Raw genomic sequence first — 17,538 nt, forward strand, 5'->3', positions numbered from 1 at the left:
TACATCTTTGTCGAATTAAAAATGCAAATTTTGTAAACGACCTCAGATGAGAAAAGTATAGAGAAACTATGGTTATGCTTGAAGTATATAAAAATTACTAACGGATGATATTAGTCCAGAAAGTTATGTTGATTATCAAACACTAAAATTTTACTTTAAATAGTTTTTGTTACCATCTCCCTTTTTTATGATTGATGACAACACGATCAAAACAATCAAATAATAAATACTAAAAATAAAATTAAATCTATTTGCGAGGATGCAATGATTATAGAATGCTAAAAGATACCAATAATGTCAAAAGGATGCCCGTTGGAGAGAGAAGTTACCCTCGCTCAGTTTTAAATTTGTAAGTGGATAACCATCAAGTCCTAGCACAGTATTATAGTGTTTATCTTAATACAGTGTTAGAAACAAAAACACAAGAGCACATGCAGAAAGAAGGGCTTCGATTTTCGGCGGTTTCTTCACTTCTTGCATCTTGCATATTCGTAACGGATAATGTTTCAGATCACTAGATCAGTCTCAAGAGAACCTATACATGTCAGTAGATGGCGCTCCCTTTGTAGTTTGTGGCGTTCCATCTGCATATCTCTACTACTTATTAAGTTAGCAATAGTAGCCTGCCTTTTTGTGTTCTGCCGCGTAGTCTCTGACGGGTAGGGCCCGCTTGCTCCTGCGTGCATGCTCCAAAAAATAGAATTACTACACATGTCACGCACACAGGACGATACATGCACCATGTGATAACAATTGTACTGCTACATGCACAGAAACACATATAAGCAGGTTTCAACACCAATTGGTGGGCAATGTGGTACTAAATTTATCTTGCAAAAATATTAAGACAGCCATATACGCCGTGTGAGGCCCATCTGCCGATTTGTGTTTGCGAGGCCCATCTATCGATTTGTGTTCTGCGAGGCCCATCTCCGTGAAACCCTGTCCCCGCCCGCGGCCTCCAGCCCTGCGCGGCTGCGCCCCCGCCCGCATGCTCGCCTTGCGCCGCCGCCCTCTTGTTCGCCTTCGTTGCGGTCGCGGCCTCCAGTGTCCAGCGCCACCGCCGCTCCACCACCGCCGCTCCATCTTCTATCCCGCCGGCAACCTCCAGCCCTGCGCCATCCCCATTTGTGCGGCCTCTACCGTCCCCACCCCCGCACAGTTCGTGCAACCGTCTCCCCCTCTTCAGTCCCCACGTCGTCCACTACTGCATGCTTCCTCCCCACGACCTCCACTTCCTCAGACACCTTATAGAGCTCGATGAAGATAAACCGGGAGCATGTGTGGACTCTATCTCGTCCGAGCACGCGTTTTCACCAGAGTCGGGTTCCTGTACCACGCCACCGCGCCGGGCCTCTACAGTGTCCGAGCGCGCCTGCAGTGGACCGAGGGTGCGCTCAGCAGAGGCGAGGAGGGGCTTGCTCGGCCGACAACCGGGACTGCGCAGGCTATAAGGGGAGTAGTGAAGATCGACGGCGAGTTGCTCCACGACTGGTCTCTCCCGCTTGAGGAGTAAGGTAGTTTTTTTATTTAGAATCAAGACTGGTAGAGCGATTCTCTAGGCTGTTGCTTGCTTATTTTTCCATGCTTATTACTTTGTTTAGTATCCTCGTACTATATTTCCTTAGTCCTGTGCCCCTGTTTCTGAGTGGTGATATATAATGTTTGACCCTTTCATAAATTGTGTTTCATGTTTTAGTTTAGGTTACTAGATGTAGGAAAGGGGATATCTTGATTTTTAAGTCATTTTTACTAATTCGACTCACTCCTAGAGTTAGTTGGCTCGGTCAAGTCTTACCTTTTCAAACTGTGGAAGTGATCACTGCTCTTGATAGCTTGACCTGTCAAACTGTCTACTGGTATAAATCAACAATCTGAGTTAATGTTTCATGAGCTCACAATTGCAAAATCATGCGTGGATGTTGGAGGATTAGTCAGTAGTTCATCAGCAAGTAATTTAATTCATAACGTTTATTTAGTACAGGACAGGTGGGGTGTTGTTACTAGCATGGGAAGGGAACCTTTTTATATAATCTAGCCTGCAACGAACAAGAATCGCTCTAGCTTAGATCCCCAATTATTTTGGAACACGATTAAATAGGGTTTTCTCCATGTCCTTTGCGGATGATACTATCTCCTATCATGTTCCTTGAATCCCCTAAATTTTTATGAGCTACATTTTTATGTTGTTGGAATATGTCGTTTCAGCAATGTACAGATTTTAAGGCTTCCAAGCCTCAATCTTACAGTTACCCCCTCAATGTAACTGAGCATTTGTTCATTTTCTTGGCAAATTTAGTGCTTCCGTGATCAGGATTTACTTGTATGACACTACTTCATGCAAGCAAGCTTAGCCTTATGTAAAGTGACCATTCAATTTTAGGAAATAATGCAGTAGTATGGTAACTATGGTTGGTGGTATTTGAGACATTGGGGTATGACAAGACTTGCCATCTTCTTATCCTTTTTTGCATGGCCGGTAACACATGGGTGAAGCAGTTTAACTTATCCTTTTAAAGCTATGTACAGATTTAAGGTCTCCCTAATTCCAAGCTTACAGTACGCCTTCAATGTAACAACATATATTTCATTTGCTTGGTAACTTGGCTGCTTACCGCGGTCAGGGTTACTTGTACTATTGCACTACTCCATGTCAGCAGACTTTTTTTTTGGTAAAGCTGACCATTCAAAACTAGGCACCAATGCAATATATCATGATTGAACAATTTAAGCTATCCAGTTTTATTTGCTTTCAACGCCATACTTAAACTACGTGCTTTCCTGGAAATCTGGTGTATGGCCTTTGGATCCAGCAACCAATTGTCCTAAAATCTAATGCATGGTCTTTGGAGTATCATTTTCGTTGTTTCTTAGTGGTAACTTGGCTGCTTACCGCGGTCAGGGTTACTTGTACTGTTGCACTACTCCATATCAGCAGACTTTGTTTGGTAAGAAGCTGACCATTCAAAACTAGGCACCAATGCAATATATCATGATTGAACAATTTAAGTTATCCAGTTTTATTTGCTTTCAACGCCATACTTAAACTACGTGCTTTCCTGGTCAGTTTGTGTTTATTTCAAATATTTGTTTATTACTGAGCTAGCAAATAGCAATGATTAGTTTCTCAAAACATGTAGTGTGTTGTGTTGCTGCATCAGAATTGAGAATGATCTTTGAATATGTTCATATAGTTGTCACCTACTTACCATTGTGTTTTCTTAGAGTTAATCTTTGCTTCTCTACTTACCATTTTGTTTTTCTCAGAGTTAATCCCAAGCAGTGCAGACTCTCAAGCATCAGTGTTGCCTTTTTCTTCTTGTGCCCACAAGTATGGAGCATCTGTCTTTTACAACCTCGTGTTGCTTCCAGTATACTGTCTTTCCATGAATTATGTCTACCTTTGAATTTTGGAAATTATAGAGTAATATACTTTATTGCTGATCCCAGACATCTAGGTGGTCCATTTATGGATATGTAGTTCTTTGCTTGGCACACAATCTTCCTTGTACTGTTTACTAAATTTAGGTGGACAAACAAAATGCTTCTGTAGTTTTCTTTGTCCATTAGCAAAATAACAAGTATTATCAGCTTTGATGAATGTTAAATATTGATGAGAAAAACTATGAAACATCTTATTATGTAACCTAATCTAAGATTATTATGGGAGCGAGTGGGATTGTCATTGATTCAGTAACCTTAATATGATGTTCTCTTCGACTTGCCTTTCTGCTCACCTGGTCAGTTTGTGTTTATTTCAAATATTTTGTTCATTACCGAGCTAGCAAATAGCAATGATTGGTTTCTCAAAACATGTAGTGTGTTGTGTCGCTGCATCCGAATTGAGAAGGATCTTTGAATATGTTCCTATAGTTGTTACCTACTTACCATTGTGTTTTCTCATCAACATTTAACATTGTATAGCAGTTCTGTCATCATTGTATAGCAGTTCTGTCATCTTAGTTTGGCGTTGCTATGAAAATTCTGATAGAGAATACCAGTTTCTTTTCTCAAAATGTGAATACTTATGTTTTCTATAATAATCATGGGTCGTTGTGACTATCTAGGGAAATTCGGAATTGTGTTCGCCTCAATTTCTGTACCCATCTTTGCAGCTCTGTATTGTCCAACAAAACTTTGGTTAGTGCTTTCATGCTTTCATTTTGTGTTCTTAATACTATTTCTTTTATTATATTGAATATTTGAATGACCTGTTCTACTATTACAGTTTGAACATGTTTTGTTATGTCATGTCTATTACCAAATTGTAAAAGCAAATGAATTGTATTGAGAACAAATTTAAATTAAAATTCCAACTAATATATATGGACATGACAAATTTGTGTGTATTAGGGGTATTTATTGGGGTATGAAGTTTATATACAAGCATGCTTCCGGTATATAGAGGTTGATGCTAAATGATAGTTGAAAGGATTAGCTGGTAGTATGCTTTCTGTACGGTGCACTTGCACCTGCGCAACTTCATTCTTCTTCGCTTCTCTTAATTCTTCTTTCTATGTCTACAGTTCAATACAAAGCGAAACACCCTTAAGTGAGACTAGGTGTGTGCTCGTGCGTTGCCACGAGAGTTAAAGATTAGTATAAAATATAGATACGGAACGATAAACATCACTATGATATTCAAAATTCATATGATAAAATATCACGTAACACTAATATCATGAACTGATGTCGAATAAACATTATGAGAAGTCGAACAACCATGCTAAAATATTTATTCACAAGTACGACCAAGTACAGTTCAAGGAACAAATAACAATCTTTTCTCATGAAATGAAATAAAAAAGGGCAACACATACAGACACCTGACCGGACTTCAGAAGCTAGCTCCAGCTTAAACCAGCTATAGAACTCCCCACCTTTCATCATGCTGATCATCAGGCTTTATCTGAGATGTCATACAGACACATACAGATTTTTCTCTGGTTTCTATTGATGCAGAACCTTCTCATCTGCATGTCATCTGGCTTGACATGTTGCATAGGCTTCTCCAATCCATAAGAATGAAGTATAAACGCTATTGTTTGGTGCACTGCCAACCTTTGCTTTGCTGGAATTAAGTCCTATGAAAGCTACATCTACTTTTATCTGAGATGGCCTTGTTCTGGAAATAACGAACACGTCAGCATGACGTTCAGTAAATGATACTGTGGAATATAAATTGAAAAATCTTCAGTTGCTTTCCAGCCATACAAAAAGAAAAGTAGAAAACTGATTGTAGAAAGTGAAGGTATTGATATTTATTTTTTTCTAATCTATATTATTATCATATTAACCAATACATTGTTTCGTTTTTCTTATCCAAATCTAGGTAGCACTGATCCATTCCATAGAAAATGGTGCATTACTTTGTGAGGAAAAACATTGAACTAATTTAAGGCAATGCTTGGTGACAAAATGCACCATATAAAAGTTTGATGGTACTGATAGTCAGAAAAGACCATAAATTGCAAGCAAAGTATCTTTTGATTTATTATTAGCACCGATGTTCCATTAAATTGCAATAAACTTTATAAAAATATATGGTGAGCGCCACGTGTACTCTATTTCTTGCACCATGCCGCAGAGGCCACCAGCAACATGCTCGCCCTGTGCTGTAGAGGCTGTATCGACGCTCGCCGATACGCTGCTTATCGTATCAGCGCGCGCGACATGGAGGGTCGTGTAGTAGTCAGGCAGATCATCAGCTTTATTTGTTCCATATCAATTCTATCATATTAGGTCGTCTGGCCCTGCAAATGCAAAAGACAGGTTTGAACCACCCAAAAGGCATGTAAGGACTCAGAAGCAGGGGTACAACCATACAATATTTCTGCCTTGCTCTTTATTTCTTTGTTGTTACTTGGATAGTCCAATGTATGCAGAGCAGTAAGACCCAACTATGCAACCGTAAATAAAAGCTTCTTACCGTGAGAGAACCTTCAGAATATAATGCTTCATTGAAATCTGCCGCAAACGTCTGTCAGCTTAATTCTTTAATTCCGCATCGTGAAAGGTAACCTCTGGCTTCATTGAAATCTGCCACAAAAGGGAAACCAGCAAACGGGAATTACATTGCAGAATTCAATTGCCACAAAAGAAATCTGGCGTTTTCTTAGAGTACCAGGAAGACGATTGTAATCCGGTTCTATTCCATTCCCATTGATATCCTTGTGGTTTGGTGTCATGTATTTGCCAACTGTGACGACAATACCAGAACCATCATGAAGTTCAAATACAGATTGGATTAAACCCTGCATCACCCTAGACATGAGTTACCAGACACAAAAAGGGCATAATATAATCCTGTTGATCATAGGGAAAGAAAACGTCACAATATCCTCTTTTGGGTGGTTCATGTCGGTGTTTTGGGTCCGACCGCACACCCGGGGTTGCCCCTCAAGGTGTTTTTAGGAGTAGGATGGTGTCAACGACTGTAGCAAAATGGTTCGTGCCGGTCGCACGAGGGACAGTGGACAAGATTTGCAGGTTCGGGCCGCTTAGAAGTGCGTAACACCCTACGTCCTGGTGAGTATATGAGCGTGGTTACAAGAGGGTTCTCCGGATAGAGGACGCAGAGAGTTTATGTGGGTGGCTAAGTAGAACAGGGTCGATCGTTCTGAAGGGGTGCCCCCTAGGCCTTATATACTCGACCGTGGGGCAGTACACGTGAGTATGATAACAACAAGTAGCTAAAAGATAGTGAACCTCTTGAGTTTATCCCTACGTAACCCTTGCCGACTTATCCTCGCATGACTCTGTTGCATGGGGGCTTCAGCGCGGGAAAGTCGGGTCTCTGTTGCGATTCATTCGTTCGACGTTGTGGGCCGTCTGGGTTTGCACTAATCAGTCTCACGTCTTCTTTTCTTTGTTGGTTGTCTTTCCCTAGGCCCACGAAAGAATGACCTTACGAATTATTGGGCCCTTGGGCCTTTCGTGAGGCCTTTTACTTCTTTAGTGGACCCAGGGGATATCTATCCCCCACAGTTCAAACCTTGCCAAAAGTCCTTTCGCCAACAAGAACAGCTTTGCAATTGTCATGAAGTGCTGAAGCAACCTAAAAAATTATTGGTGCGTGAGCTTTGACTACATGCCATTTCATTACTGTCGGTGGACGAAAATGTGTACTTACTATTTCACTGGCGCTTGCTGTCCTATTATTCACCAGCAACTGTCACAAGATGTAGATAAACATATGAGACATATTATGTTACATTTTATGATTTAACTTTAAATATTGTTATATGAAAAATCTTCAATTTGATGCTAGGTTTCTTAAAGAACAAAGACGTAGATAGAGTCTACACTTTCTACAAAATAGTTTCTTGTAATTTCATTATGATGTAAAAGAAATCTATTTGTTTGACAGAGGGATTTTGTCATTTAATCCTTTTAATGATGTTTTCTTTGCAATAATGCCATGATTGGTCCTACAAGATCAATGGCGGGATCAGGTAGAATAAACCAAAATAGGACAGTTCCAGACATTCGTCCCTTTCCTTCGTAAGTATATAGTTCACTTGTCACATTTATATATGAATGAAAAACTTAAGCTACAGTTTGTGTTTTATATAGTTTCGTGTTATTTGATGATATTCAAGATTTCAATAACTTACCACACGTAAAGAGTATCTTTGCGAGGGTAGTTGTTAAGTTTCCTAGGCGTCATGATAGTCAACACTTCATCCTACAGGATATCACAGTGAGTTACTTCAAGCTTTAAAATAGAGTCAATATAGTCATGTTGTTATAATAAAATTCTTTGACTCATACGACCTGTATTCCCATATATCTAGGGATCCAAAATGGAAGCAATTTCAAGTCGCAATAATGTTCCACGTTTTGATGCCTTACACAAGGATGCACATATACATTGTATAGAGTGGGATTCTGTCTAAATAGGGAGGGGATTCAATTTCGGAATATTGGACATGGGCTAGAGATTGGACTGATAACACATACTATTGTGGAGCCATTCATTAAGCCAATCCAATTTCCTCCATTTCCAAAGTATCTTATGCCATTCCATAAGGTGTATCAACAACCGCATAAGTCGTTTGTAGGTAATGATCATTCCTTCCATATGGTTTATATATATATATAGTACTAATGGCTGATGTATAAGTTATTCAAAGATAACTAATCACATGTGAATTGCTCAGACATTATTGGCATAGTTCTTCATTTAGAGCCATTAAAGCATATCGGTGGAAGGCCGTATAGAGAGGCTGTACTAATGGATTCCAGGTGACACTAATTTATAGCTACATTATTTTTTGAAAGTATTAAGTAATTGTTAGGTCTTATTCAGACAACATTAATGTTTTTATAGGTGGGATCTAATCGTCGTGGGGGTATGGACTGACCTCTTGCAAAGAAATGCTCTACGATGGTCGTTAGCTAGAGTTGACAATAACATCATTATTGGAACTATGTTGCGTCGTAACAATAAACACAGTAATTTCTCTTGTACCTAAATTCTTTCAACTTGAACTCAATTCTTATGCTTATTTATTATCCTAACAATAGGATGCTTGGAAACCTCGGATTACAGCACCGTTCATTTCAACCCAGATCATCACACTACATACCACTTGAAGAGTGAGTGGTTCTTATACTAGATTTATAAACTATAGCTAAAATTAAAATGATAATAATTTAAAATAATCATCTTCTTACAAATTATGTTCTAAATTGCAGCTATTCGACGTTCGTTGATTCAAAATCCAAGGCGTCGTATCGTCGACAAATTTCTTGAGAACAGCCGGGCACATCTCACAACTGTGATATCTGATTGAGACGTATTCTAGCTTGTTATAGTAGATACTTTGTTAGTTATGATTTAGATGAAACTTAGTAGTAATGATTTGTTCTCTATTTTGTATTAGTCGTGTGTTCGGTCTCAATGGTGATCACTTTGTATAAAACTATGTGACCTTTCTATGAGCTAATAAATAAGTTCACCATCTTTATTCTTCATTCATCTTTCTTCATCATTGTTAGCATGGTTCTTGATCTATACAAACCTATGTCATTTGCATTTAGTCCACTGTAATCCTTGGCCTGGTAATCACAAAACTATTAAAAACAATATCCGCTTACGAAAGATATGTGGAAAATGCGGTAGGAACGACATAATGATGATAGCATTTTTGCAAATTGAAAGAACAAAAAAATTGCTCACCGAAGAGGATCACTTCATTCTTCATCTCAAAACACTCCAGACGATGCAGCAGTTTTGGAACAAAAACTTGAACCTTGCAACAAAGTAACACTTGAGACGGGTGTTTCCTTCTTTAACTGAAGGCACTCAGATCATACGGCACTCTTGGAAAAAAATGAAACCTTTCAAAAACTAAACCAGCAAATATCACCTCTTCCCTTTTTTTTACGAAACTCGCCAGCGCCTCTTCGAGGGGGAGGCAGAAGCAAGATAACACTTAAACGACAGTAAACAATACACAAACCAGTTAAAAATATGAAAAATCACCCATTACAAGAGCTGTAGGCTGTAGCATGGTTATTAACACACAACTGACCTCATATGAACATATCATGAGACAACATTAGTACAATTAACCGTGAAAAATGCATAATATTAATGTTACATCGTCAAATAAATAGAGATAATAACATATGCATTCTGGCTTTTACATGTTGAATTTATGGACATCTACTACATATGAGATTGCTCAACCTATCCGAGCATTTAAATGGAAAACAACTTCCTGCAATCATTAATTAAGAGATTCGAGTATACACCACACTCCACTGCACTAATATTCTTAGCAGCATCAATTGAACATAATCACAAAAGGACTGGCAAGAAGATGTAGAGTAAGATAACATTCTTGGTAGGCATAGAACATAATCTTACTGGAAAAATATATTGTTTTATTGTTTTCCTCTTCGTTTTATTTTTCTTTCTTCTTGCTCTGTTGTTCAGTCAGTCTGTCATCCCCATAAACCAGTTCTAGATAGTAGTACGAAAGGCATTTTCCTCTTCACACTCTTGGTTGCTGCCTTGGCCCCTCCTCAACCCTGTTTTACTTGACTTCAGCTTTGACAATATATTAGTCAGTACTCCATAATCCATATCCAAATTCCACACACGAGACATATATCATAAGCACAAGGGGAGAAAGAAATTTCAGATAACATATAATTTCAAATGACAGATAATGCCATGTTCATGAATCTTGATAACAGCAACAACATGACACGACATTAAAGTATCATCTGCAGCACATGACAAGAATTGCATGATCCACGCTTCCACATGTCAAACCAGAGTATAGTGGTGTCAAAAGGGCCGAAAACAAGAAAAGGAGGATATGAGAACAAATAATGAGCATAGAAGAACAATATTGTTATTGAGTGTTGTTTGCGCAGGTCCTCAATTTATTGAACCATATCATTGCCTCAGTACTTGTAGATTGACATGTCTAACTGTTGACAAGAACTAAGCTTAAGAGAGAGAACAAATGACCAAATTGTCTTTGCACGAGCAAATAATTATACTATAATAAATCAGAAGTACTTTAATTTTGTATATACGATAAGCTTTAGATAGGGACTTCTTCTTCTGTGGCGGAGGGTCTCCAGGAATTCACCAGCAAGGGAGATCACAAACCAACACTTGGCCACATGAATGAATGCCCTCAAGGCAGACAACTTGTGTGATGTAGAGGCCAAGCAAAGCTGATAAGAGCATAACGCTATGTATTCTAGCTACAGCTAGGAAGCAAGAGCATAACGCTATGCATTCTAGCTACATCTAGGAAGCAAGGCTCTGACCTATTAGAATTAGAAAAATCAGGTACTACACCACAGGGACAGAGGAAAATAAAAAAGGGTTATTATGCACATGATTACACCTGCAAACCTCATATCAATCTGTCATTGTTCCCTCAGCACCGGAGATCATGAAGTGTGACCATCATATCCATGAAGCATGAACTATAGAAATAGGGGATGTCTACTTTGTAACCTGAAAATAAAACACAAATAAGCACTAAAGAATTATGGAATTCTGTAAAATAATGTAAATTCCAGTTACAAAAAACCACTGAGCATGCAGTTTTGGTAAATCAAAATTGATTCTAGATGTTACTAAAATAGGGAATCCGCTGAGCATGCAAGTTTGGTAAATTAAATTGACTCCCCTGCAATGCTAACCCATCAGTGTCTCAATTAGAAAATTTGAGTAATTAAATTCAGAGCATCTCTGAAAATTCAAGTACCTAAATTGTGCACTAAAACTTATACATCATGCTAAGTAAGCAATGTAATTTCAAGATACGAATATTGTCAGCTTTACCAAGATCAATGTCATTTGAAGTACCCAAAATATATTTGGGAAAAACACGCCCGTACCACTTGTTTGTGTGGATTTCATACCCTAAATTTTATGATGTTTTCTTTTGTTCTACGACTAATGGTATGTCTTCATTTTTTTCTTAGCTAATTAGGATCCATTGTAGCAGCATGCTTTTAGGCTTTAATCTTACAGATTGAAGGTAAACTGAAACATATTCCTAGAAAAGTGAGTATTCCTTAGAATTTGTTTTAGTATCCACTGTAGCAACTAGCAACATGCTATTAGGCATTTAGGCTGTAATCTAATTAAATTCAGTTTCAAAAAGGATCAATCACATGGATGCTGTCCTAGAAGCAAAAAAAAGAACCCACAGTAAACAGAAGTTACCAAACAGTAAATTCTTTTGTTCTACGACTAATGGACTGCCTTCATGTGTTTTCTTACCTGTTTAGGATCCATTGTAGCAGCATGCTTTTAGACAAAAGAATCTATAGATTGAAGTTAAACCGAAACATATTCCTAGAAAAGTGGGTATTCCTTAGATGAATAGGAACTGAAACATAAACTTTCACGTCGATTGAATTCTCGACAGAAGTACCTGGAGTTGGTTAGATAGTCATTCGATAAGTACTAAGGGAACAAGCAATTCTTCTGTGAGATCCCATTGGATGAGACGAACCATATACCTCCATTTGAAGTGCACCAAGTGTTCTTCAATGTCTCCAGCAGCTGGAGATGCTTCACTTTTCATTTTTATCTGATTGGTTCCAGCAGTAGGTCCTGGTGATGACTGCTCTCTAAAAGATGGATGCACGAATGCACCCTCTTTAGAACAAAATTCGTCCAACATATGTTGTAAATATTCAACAACATCCTTTGTCCACTGAGAGCGTTGGTTATCAGAACATAAAAAATATTCAGTTTTTTATGTTCTAGAATTCACAAATGACAGTGTGACGGAACCTCCCAAGTAATTAGGCCCACCTACAGTTGTCCTTGTCTCACAGACATCAGACAACCCTGTAGGTGCCCCTGAACTACTTGACAAGTTCGGTATCTTTCCTTACCTTACCAGGAACGTCTCACCCGTCTTGTAGACATTACAGAACATCGGAGATGAAGAAATGCGGAAGCGAATTACATAATCTTACATTTATTTCAAAAGCAAGCTTAAGTTACGTTATTACAGACCAGACTAAACGTGAGTGCAGAGTAGTAGTATTATACAAACCAGGGAGGCACAAACTCCTCCCGAGAAGCTAAAAGCAAAAGATCTTAAGTGGAGGATCGAGTCCTCCCGCACTTCAGTCTTGATTTTCTTCTTTTGGAACCACCTTGGCACAGAAGCAGCAAAAGTCTGCTACTTCCTCACCTAAAAACAACGAAGGGATAAACCCTGAGTATGGAATTACTCAACAAGTCTTACCCGACTAAAGAAAAGACTCTCAAGGGTATGCTGGTTATGTGGGAGTCAAGGTAAGGCTTTTCAATATTCAAAGACTCTGTTTTGCAGAAATGCTTACTAAAGTGGATCCTTAAAAATCCAGTTTTAATTTGTCAAGTTAAGTAAAATTACCTGCACTAGAGTTCTTTCTACCCTAGTTCAATCACTGGTCCTGCACTAGCCAATTTCTTAACAAGAGCCCATCGTCTTTAGTGGAATGCTACGTGTAGGGTAGTGACCAAGTCTTCATGACCGCGAAGGTACGGCGATCCGAATCGATTATACTCAGCTGAGGATCTCCAATCACACGACATATGTAGCACTTAACCCTTGCATATGTCAACCCGCCACCGGGGTTCTTAAGACCGGATCAGGTTCACGCAGACCGAGAGCACAGATACACCACCGTCCAGCCTCTTGCCACGGAGGGTACACGCTACTCTCGCCACCGCTCCACGCCCATCTCGTGTTGTCTTATTCCGGCCTTAGTCTGCCCGAGGCAAGGCTTACCCATGACGAGGCATGTGACCAGCTAAAGGGTCCTCGATCAACAAGCCTACATCGAGAAGGTCCTTAATCGACTCAGACGGAGACACTACACCGAGACTCTCTTCTCGTGCAAGTCACCCGCCCGGTCTCAACTTAATCATTTAACCCAAAACTTGGTACCTGGCAGAGGTACATCTTTTCTGATGTTGAACCTATCAAGGCCTTTGATAGATCCATCATCAAGTTTTATTTTCGAAAAACATCCCACCCACTTTTGCCACATCATATTTTGTAAAAACAAAACCTTTTGTTTTTCTAAAGCAAAGCTAAGCATCAAAAAGCTTTTGTAAAACAGGTGATCAAGGAAGGTAATCAAATTCAAGGAAGGTAATGCAGGAATGGTTTTATCAAGCAACTCCTATCACCTAATGCAGCAATCAAGTGAGAAAGATTTTGAAATAGCAAGGGAGGTGGCAAATGCACCGGGGCTTGCCTTCATTTACAGGTGATTCGGGTTCGGATCCACAGATGTCGAAGTAGAAACTATTCCCGGCCTGGGATTCCGAAGGTGGTTGTACTTGCTCTTCAGTGACTTCTATCTCTTCTTCACGTTCTAATCATAGCCATTCACAAGTATAAGAATGGATGCCATGGGATGCTCATGAGGATGCAAAGATATCATAAATTTATTATTTATGTCTTGAATACAACTTGCCTTCACGGAGTTCCGGGAACTTAGGGTTTCCGGAGTTGGTAAAGGAGTTCATAGGGCAGGGGGGTGTTTTGGGGTTTGGTGATCAAACAAGGTCCAAATCAATTCAAACTTTACCCAAGGCTTCTGAATATTGTATAACACTCATATAAAAATTTTGGGCATTTTAGGACCTATCAATTATTTTCTAAAAATCTATAACCAAGACTTTTAACTACTTTAAATACCCTAAAATTTCTTACTTCCACTAAAAATCACAAACTTATTTTTATTAAATACTAGGGAAAATAACAAACCTAGGAAAATTAGTTTCACCATTTTAGCATTTTTCTACATTTTTCTACATATTTTTGAATCTCTGCTGAAAAAGAAAAAGGAAAAGAATTAATAGAACCGGGCCGGATTCAGCCCAGCGGCCCAGGTCCAGAGAGGAAAGCGTCCGCGCGCGGCCGCGCCCTGGCGACTTTGTAAAAAGGGCCCCGAGTTTTTGTCAAACAGCAAACGAAGTCATTCACTGTTTCTATGTATCATTGACAGTTTACACGGGGGTCCTCCACGTTCTATTTCTTCGCAGACCAAGGTCCACGACGGCGTCGAGCGCGGAGAAGCTCCGGCGAGGTTCTATACCGGCCGATTGGGGCAACAGCTAGGTTCTCCGAGCAACATAAATGAAATTGGGGCTACCTTAATCATTTCCCCTAACCTAATTGCATCCAAGACCAACTAAGGAGCTTTGGCCACGGTGACCGAGAGCATGGCGGCTAGATCGTCGTGTTCCCGGCGACTGGTGGTCTCCTAGTTTAAATTGAAGGCTCGGCAAGCATCACAGAGTAACCAGGATGCTTAAACAAGGGAGAGAGAGAGATGAACTAACCTGGAAAGGGCTGGCCGCGGTGATGGGTGGTTTACGGTGGCGGAGAGGGATTTGGGGCAAAACCAAAATTCAGGCTCTCGGAGGCACGATTGCTAGCGATTGTTGGTGGCCGAGGGGGTGATGGCGTTACGCAGCTAGGAGAGGGCTCAATTTATAGGCGGAGTGAACGGTGGCCATAAATTTTGGACGAGCAACGCGGCGGCCGGAGGTGAGGAAGAAGCCTGGCGCGGTGAATACGTGGCTACTGCGGTGGCAAGCTTCCCGGCGACGACGGGACGGCCCAAGAAAGTCACGGTGACACGGTAGAACGCTAGGCCACGCGGCGTACGGCCGGGAGGCGGCGGTCACCGGCGAGGTAATCCACTCGGCCGCAAAGAGGGAGAGAGAGCCACGGAAGTCACCGGAGTGATCGCCAGCGCACGGGCGGTGAAGATCTTTTAACGCCGCGAAGTTATCCACATCCCCGAGCACGAATCGTGACGCCGGCGACGTGAATCACGGCGGAAAGCCACCGGCGGTGAAGACAGCCGTGCTGGCGACCTTATCTGATTCAGTTACTGTACCATGGGAAACACTTATTCAGAGCGACTGACAGAGCACTTTGGAGCTCCAATTTCTCTTAATTCCATGTGGCAACAGGTCCAAGTTTCTGCATCAAAGTTATAGTGCTACATACCAGCTACAACTCGACTATAAGGTTTAAACTTATTTGAGCACTGGATCTTAGTCTAGATGTCCCTTAATGTTGGATCAAGGTCACTGTCCAACTGAAGTTCAGTCTCTACCTGCCTGACAGTCCAACTTCAGGAGTGATTATCTTCAGTTTTTCCTTAACAACAATGCTCACACCTTTAAGCAAAGTTGTTCTCCTACAGTTGAGCTTCAATTTTGATGTGGTCACCTAGGGCAAAAACTCTATGCTTTGAAAGTCACAAGGGCTCAAAGTTGTGCTCACAACACTGATTTCAGACTTAGGCTATATAGAGGTCAAGTGGCACTTTTTGCAAATAAACCCAAAACTTAGGGTTTTGCTTTCAAGTCCACATATTTGTGAACCAAAGGACTTAAGATACTTATTTGGCTTGTTTTTTTGCACTTTAGTCCAAAAGTGGACCAATTTTGCATATAAGCCCCTAGGGTTTGATTTTAGGGTTTTCCAGGGTTTTAATTAGGGTTTCTGGTATCCCAGGGGTACAAAAGTGATTCAAGTTTATTCTTAGGGTCATTTTATGACTTTTACCCCTAAGCTTTTAGGTTTTCTTAACTTGGGTTAGGTTTTACCCCTTTAACCACTATTTAGGGTTAAGTTCCTTAACCAAGGTTCTATTTGCAAAACACTTAAAACAATACAACTTGTTTGAAATTTTTGCCTAGTGAATGCACTCTAGGTGTGTCAAACATATGCAATGCAAATGCTTATGATGTCATGCTCAAGTTTTAGTTATAGTAACACCAGGGGTGTTACATCCTTCCCCCCATAAAAGAATCTCGTCCCGAGATTAAAATCCTAGGGTAAGTAATGGTAAAGGAAACGCATCACATTTTTATTTCCTTAATTTTGGTACAAGGCAGGGGTGATGTGGGGGTTACTTCTTTATTACAACAATTATACAGACTTTATAATTTACATGAGGCTAAAAAGCCTGGGAAATTCTTATCTAAGAAGTCTTGGGTCTCCCATGTAGCCTCATCTTCCGAATGCTGGTTCCACTGTATCTTGTAGAACTTGAGAGTCTTTCTTCGGGTGACCCTGTCCTTTTGATCCAGAACTTGAATAGGATGTTCCGAGTATGTTAAATCTGGTTCCAGGACAACATCAGTCACTTCAACGGTTCGATCAGGAACCCGAAGACACTTCTTCAGTTGTGATACGTGGAACACATTATGCACAGCAGACAAGGTTTCGGGGAGTTGGAGTCTATACGCCACTGGCCCATATCTTTCCAGAATAAGAAAAGGACCAATATATCGTGGTGCAAGTTTTCCTTTAACTCCAAAACGCGATACGCCCTTCATTGGCGATACCTTCAGGTAGACATAGTCCCCTTCAAGAAAATATAAGGGCATTCGCCGTTTGTCTGCATAACTCTTTTGCCGTGCTTGAGCTTTCTTCATATTATGGATAATTCTCTGAACCTTTTCTTCAACCTCTTTCACCATATCAGGTCTAAAGAAGTATCTTTCTCCAGGTTCAGACCAATTTAGCGGAGTCCGACACCGTCGTCCATATAAAGCTTCAAAGGGTGCCATCTTGATACTTTCTTGGTAGCTATTATTATATGAAAACTCCGCTAAAGGTAGACATTCATCCCATTTTAGTGAGAAATCCAGGACACATGCCCACAGCATATCTTCAAGTATTTGGTTCACTCTCTCAGTTTGTCCACTGGTTTGAGGATGATAGGCCGAACTGTGGAGCAGTTTAGTACCCAGGAATTTATGAAGTTCTTCCCAGAATTTAGATACAAATTGTGGTCCAGGATCCGACACTATAGTCTTTGGGATACCATGCAAACTGAGAATACGGGCGATGTACAACTCCGCATAGATATTGACGTGATATTTTACCTTGACCGGGAGAAAGTGGGCGATCTTTGTAAGTCGATCGATGATAACCCAGATGGAGTCAAAGCCTTTTGCGGTTCTGGGCAATCCCACAATGAAGTCCATACTGATGTCTTCCCATTTCCATGTTGGGA

The 17,538-nt window shown here is 40.3% G+C and overlaps 2 long non-coding RNA genes across 3 annotated transcripts; one reads left to right on the plus strand and one right to left on the minus strand.

Moving 5' to 3' along the window:
* The first annotated feature begins 3,265 nt into the window (after positions 1-3,265).
* LOC109940771 (uncharacterized) lies at positions 3,266-7,501 on the plus strand. The gene is made up of 3 exons (XR_002263444.1): positions 3,266-3,331; positions 4,068-4,140; positions 7,438-7,501. It is a non-coding gene; the product is annotated as an uncharacterized lncRNA (long non-coding RNA).
* LOC103637914 (uncharacterized) lies at positions 5,550-7,215 on the minus strand. 2 transcript variants are annotated; one of them, XR_002263443.2, is made up of 5 exons: positions 7,133-7,215; positions 6,995-7,057; positions 6,125-6,254; positions 5,930-6,039; positions 5,550-5,753 (listed from the first exon to the last, which is right to left on the minus strand). It is a non-coding gene; the product is annotated as an uncharacterized lncRNA (long non-coding RNA). The 2 variants fall into 2 exon arrangements; XR_002263442.1 differs by having other exon boundaries at positions 5,716-5,753; positions 5,930-6,254.
* Positions 7,502-17,538: the final 10,037 nt, after the last annotated feature.

This window comes from Zea mays, chromosome 7, assembly GCF_902167145.1.
Source record: "Zea mays cultivar B73 chromosome 7, Zm-B73-REFERENCE-NAM-5.0, whole genome shotgun sequence".
NCBI classification, from domain to species: domain Eukaryota; kingdom Viridiplantae; phylum Streptophyta; class Magnoliopsida; order Poales; family Poaceae; genus Zea; species Zea mays.